The 6,530-nt window shown below is 32.6% G+C and overlaps 1 pseudogene; it reads right to left on the bottom strand.

Moving 5' to 3' along the window:
- Positions 1-1,295: 1,295 nt before the first annotated feature.
- Positions 1,296-6,530, bottom strand: part of LOC133180193 (receptor-type tyrosine-protein phosphatase alpha-like) — a 208,653-nt pseudogene continuing 203,418 nt past the window's right edge.

Below are 6,530 nucleotides of genomic sequence, written 5' to 3'. Positions count from 1 at the left end.
AACGAAAGTGTTACAGACAGACAGAAATACAGACGGACGAACGGTCAGACAGACCCAAATTTATATATTCCCCACTTTCAGTGAAAACGGGGGACAAAAAAGAAATATATTTCTGTAAAATTTTATTTCTGACGTCTGAAGAGTAGATATTTAACGAGTTCGCGTAATTTTTGAGCGGCCCTCTATATATAATTGTTCAAATGAAAAGCCAGTAGATCAGGTAATTAAAACGAACGAGATCGAACCCGGGCCTCCCGATCAGGAAGCGAGCGCCCTACTACTAGGCTACCGTGACCGATAAAAAATCTTATGAGAAAGAACAGCAGAGCCAAGGTGATTCAGCTAAGCGTTCATACCTTTATCAACTATTTACATGTATAAGCATTAATCTCTTCAAAATCGGACCGGGAATGCCGTAGAACGTTTTATAAAACCCTTTTGCTATTATTGCTGAGCTGGAGTTAAACAATACGAATGTTTACTATAGTATACCCCAGATAGCTTTCTTACAAATTAGAAATGTAAACTATATTTATATTGGACTTTCGTCGTAGAATCTTAACTTGCAATAAACAAAAATCATGCTCAGTCATTTCGATGTTTAATTAGCTTCATTTATTGATTTAATTTATATTGGGGAATAAACAGTAACGTTTTTAAAAACTAAAAAATATGGATTTTTTATCCTAGAAAAATATTTATTCAAATGTAATTTTGCGATTGAAATTTGTTTTTGCAATATCATAATAAATCATAGTGGAATTGGATCTGCAGTGTCGAATGGTGTGAAAAAAGATATGTTCATACCACTCTCTTCCTTGAAGAAAACGCAATGAATACAATGCAGACAAGAATGTGTTGTATACAAAGAGATATTTGATTTCCATGATAACCACTGAAAAAAGCTATGAGACATCTCAGGATATCTACTAATCACTCTAAAGAAACTGGTTATAATATTTCAAAATCATGGATCATTTCCTGTTTCACAAAAATTATTAATATTTAATAGTTTTCCACAAATATCTCTGACATAAGAAGTAATATTAGACAATTACGTTTTAATTCTGTGCACTATAATACCAAGTTCAATGCCTTCATTAAAACTGAAACTTGAAATCATTAATTTGTCTCATCTTGAAAATCGTAACATATATTTAATGTAACATTAAACATTACGTAATTGAGATTAAGAACATGCACACATGTTTCTCTAGTTGGAACAGGGGGTAATTTGTATGAATAAGAGTAAAATCATGGTTGTCTTAATTAGGAAGATACAAATGACTGTTCACATAAGAAGGGGTATACTGTACATGTACGTGTACATATTAAATTGGCGTATTCAAAATTTACCGGAATCACTGGGTATGGAGTTGTTGGCGAAATCATGAAGTAGCGCTATACATGTCCTTGCCATATGTTGTATTTATAAAATTAATGATTTCTTAGCGGTATTCATGAATTAGCACATCGTTGTCTGCACCAAGGCCGCTAAAATATGAAGCCCGATTTTTTAAGTACACATACAGTAGTTTTCATTCGTATAAAAGAAATCAGATAAAATACATGTATTCATAGTTCTAAAGTTCGTCTTTCAAGAGAATGCTTTTTATTGGTTGTAGTACACATTTTCCTCAGATGAGTCCTCTTTTCCCCGGATGTAATCCAACAAAACATCGTATATCATTCTGTACTCATCCTTAAAAACAATATAAAAATGATGCCACCACATTCATAATAAGAATGAAAAAGTGATTTGAGGGCTTTAATTTTTCTCTAATTTCGTACACTGGCAGTTGATACGTCAAATGACATTAGGAAAAAATATTTCAATGAAAGTTGATATTCAGACATCGGTATTTTTCTCCTCACGAAGATAAAAGAATAGATATTTAATTTTTTTATTTGCATTTCTTTATGCAGCTCTTTAAAGAAACTCTGAATTAACATTATAAATAAAAAAAATAATAAAATGATGTCTCTTGTTTTTTTTTTATTATTATGAAAAATTACCATGGAAGAGCAGATTTCTGGTCGTCGTATGTGTAACTGACGGACAGTAGAGAAAATGTCCACCTCCCCGTCTACAGACAACTGCTGCAGTACGTTATATACAGAACAAAACACTCCACATTGGCCTGCGCCGTCACTGATAATCAAACAAGATTTTTTGTTATCTTTAACATTCTGATGCCGCAGCTTATTTAGTTAATCAAAGGATAAGCACTTTCCCTAAGATAATACTCAACATTTCAAGATTCTTTCTTTCGGAAATAATTTGTTTTCCTCGTGTTCTGTGTCCATCTATATACATTTTTCATGAAGAGAAGTACAAAATTGTATAGACGTTTGTAATGTTCCCCTTCAGGAACCGTTTTTTTTTTAAATACAAATGATAGGTATTTTCTGTGACATTTTTTTATTTCTCTTTAAAAAAAAATAATTTATTTCTCTTAAAAAAAATAAATTTTCTTTCTCCATTGATTAACTATGTACATTATATCAACTTTGTATCATCAAAACCGTTATTGTCACGGTGAAGTTGTCCAAATAAGGATCCCTACCCTGTTTACTTCTTTGAATTTAAGACCAATATTAAGTTTATATATTACAGAATTCTATAAATATAATAATGGTTTATTCGTAATTTTTTTTTTTGAAAATTTTAAATTCTATATATATAACATAATTTAATTTATTTGTCTAAATGCTGAGACTAAACTTTATGAATATCGATACATAGAAGTCCTACTATCAATAAATCACCTGCTGACCATCGTAATCGGACCCTCTGTGTCACTCTGCAGTGCAAAGGTAACCAAACTTAACATCTGTTCTGAAGCCTGGGAAGGCTGTGAATTATTAAAGCTTCCTTTTGGCTCCACAATCGATACTGAAGATCCTTGGTTCGCCTGAAAAGTTTACATTAAGTTTAGTATTATTGTGAAGGGCAATGGATTTGGAATCAATTTATAAATATCATTTTAAATATCTTGACATTGAATCGATTTGAATCCACATTTTATTAACGTAGCCCATCAATGCTCTGAGCACCTGCCCCAATCTGTGTAATATTGATTGTGGTACATTTAGTATCAGTAATCTGTTGATGCCCACATTGTACAGTAAATGGAAACACAGTTTTCGAATTATTGGTGACTGGTAGCCATGTTTTAATCTGTCATAATGAAGAAAATGGAATGAGGTAAACAGGTAAATTCGAAAATAACATTTTATGTTTGTTAAAACAATTTTAAACACAATCTTAACGATGATTCATTTACTTACTGACTTAATATCGTTGAGAGGATCCATGCAAATCAACAAATCAGATTCGTGATCAGTGAGCAGGCGTAGGAAGTCTACAGCATCCTCTGATGAGGGATAATGTGTCACTATGAACGCGTTGGGATTGGTGTAAGACTACAAATACATAACTGAGACACGAATATCTTTGCTTTTAAGTAAAGAAAAGCATTTGTATTGATTCAGCAAAAGAAATTTTCTCAGCAATTAAAATTACGAAATTCTTTCCCAGGTTAATGTAGAGTTTTGAAAACATTTGTCATTTGAAATAAAAACTTCCCTACGAAATTCGTGTACAATGAAATATCGGTTACAATAAGTTATATGTATATCCAAATTTATTTACACGTTCTTTATTGAATATAAATATTTTTTCAGTTAAAAGGAGGAAAATATGTCCCAGAGACTTTTTAAAAACTTTTTTTACAATATGGAATGAATTACATTATATCATTGTCAATAACAAGAAACTTTAATTTTCTTTTTAACGGATTATCACTAAAGAACCTTGATTGAAAATAAAATTTTACATACAGGAAGTGTTACCGCGTTGATGTAATTTCCACGCTTTGGCACACTTGAAGACAGGAAAACACTGTATTTGTCAACTGTGGAAAAGGAAAGGAAAACCTGCATTTTCTAACAAATTGATATTTTTTTCTTCTGCTTCCCCTTTCACTTTACGTAGGCAATATCAAGGATGTACAATACACGTAAATTTCATCAATGAATACACATTATTACTGATTAGCGAAAGAGACAAATTATACGATTCAATTACATATGTATAAATTACTTACAAGCATACAATATTATTCTAAATGGAACTGTCATCTTAATGTAAACATACTTTACTGTACAAATGGAAAATTATTCTGAATTATATATTAATTTATCCTTAGTTAGCTGCAGAACCGTTGCTCTTCGAATAAAAAAACCCAGACAGGAATCTGTTCGTCCATCCCAATTTTTAAGAAAAGCGAGCTACAGATCTGCAGCTAATCCTTGGTACGAAGTTATTCTCAGTCACAGGGCATAAACGACAAAGAGCCTTTGTGGTAGGAACGCAGCTTATTTTTCAATGGATAAAAATCACTTTTGTCAGAAGATGAACAGATAGACAGATATGTTGTTAGAACCGATCAGAGGGAAATTTTTTCCCTCTGTGATTAGTGAAGTGACAGTCGTTTAGGAAAAACATAAATAGATTCAATTTAATCTACTTACGTGGAAGAACAGATGATTTGCTATATCCACTTTGTAAAGCGACCTTGTAATCGACTTTTGTATACGACAGCCGCACTTTTAGAAGATTCTAAACGTCAATGGTTTTCAGTATAGTTTATTTTGCAAATGTGATACTGGGCATTTTTTGACACTGATAAATATAAACAAGAGGCCCATGGGCCACAACGCTCACCTGAGTAATTTTGGCCCTGCTGTTCTTCACTAGACTTTCCCCCATGTAATACACCTATTGTGGTCCCATCCTATCCCCAGGGGTCATGATTTTAACAATTTGTAATCTACACTACTCCAGGATACTTCCACATAAGTGTCAGGTTTTCTGGCCAAGTGGTTGATGAGAAGAAGATTTTTAACGATTTTTCGTATATATTTCAATGTAAAAAATGGATTCCCTATTGTGGCCCCGCCTTACCCCCAGGGGTAATTTTTTTAAAACAATTTAGAATCTACACTACCTCATGATACTTCCACATAAGTTTCAGCTTTTCTGGCCCAGTGGTTCTTGAGAAGATTTTTAAAGATTTTTAAAAAAAATATATTTCAATGTTAAACTTGAATTTCCTACTGTGGCCCCACCCTAACCCGGGATCATGTTTTTAACAATTTTGAATCTACACTACCCCATGATGCTTCCATATAATTTTCAGCTTTTCTGGCCAAGTGGTTCTTGAGAAGAAGGTTTTTTAAGATTTTCTCTATATATTTCAATGTAAAACCTGGATTCCCATATTGTGGCCCCGCCCTACCCCTGTGGGTCATTATTTTTACAATTTAGAATATACACACTTCATTAGGATGCTTCCACATTAGTTTCAGCTTTTCTGGCCCAGTGGTTCTTGAGAAGAAGATTGTTTAATGACCCACCCCATTTTTGCCTTTTCTTGATTAACAATGGCTATTTCCATCCTTATGTCGATACGATATATCCTTGTGAGCCTGAGATAAAAGATACCACAGAGTCTGACACATCTGTTTCATATTTAGATATTTTACTTGAAAAAGACGTTAATGGTAATCTAACAACCAAGCTTTATGATAAATGTGATGACTTTAACTTTTCAATCGTCAACTTCCCTTACTTATGCATCAATATACCTTCATGATCTGCATACGGGGTATATATATCTCTCAGTTGATTCGATACGCAAGAGCATGCTCTACGTATGTACAAGAAGATGGGTGAACATGGCGGGCGAAGTGCCTATAGTGCGACAAATATGAAGTGAAAAATAAAATCTCAATTATATCAAAATTTTCTTTGATATTTCATCTAATATAAAAGTATATTTTATGTAAAATCCCTACAATTTACAAATATCTCAAAGAGACTGAAATTATTTGCCTATGAAATAGAATGTACACACTAAAGAGGACAAAAAGGACCATTTTCTCATACTTTAACAAAGTTTTTCGATATGAGTGGGCTTTTGCTCCATTTTTTTGAAAATTAGTCCTGAAAGTTTGCATTAAAATAAACATATTTTTATTTTACAAAAACATGGAGCAAAGACCCACTATACTTTAAAAGTACACTTTTATGACAAAGCATTCGCATCTTTCCGAGAAATACTTGAAGCCCATTAAGTCAAGGGTCATATCACAAACAAGATTTAAATGCCACAATTCGTCAGGAGCTGTGTAGCGTAGTGGTTAGCGTGTTAGTCTCAAAGCAATATGATGCTGCGGATTTTTATTGCTAGGGTTCGAATCCCGCGAATACCATTTTATTTTTTAATAAAAGAATGATTTTTTACGAGATCTTTTTTTCTCAGAAAAGTTTTGTTGAACTTAATTTCATAAATTTCAATAATGAGAACTTTACTTTAAATACTTATTCACGAATTGAATTTGATTTTTTTAAAAATCTGAAGCTATAGGCATTCTGCACGCCATGTTCACCCATCTTCTTTCTAAAACGAGGTAAATTATTGACGAACAAATTGATAAAACAAGAATATCAGCTGCCTCGTTTA

This window comes from Saccostrea echinata, unplaced genomic scaffold (genome assembly GCF_033153115.1).
Source record: "Saccostrea echinata isolate AGI-Se365-2 ecotype Australia unplaced genomic scaffold, CSIRO_AGI_Sech_v1 ptg000006l, whole genome shotgun sequence".
Lineage (NCBI taxonomy): Eukaryota > Metazoa > Mollusca > Bivalvia > Ostreida > Ostreidae > Saccostrea > Saccostrea echinata.
This window is presented reverse-complemented; position numbering and strand designations above follow the sequence as displayed.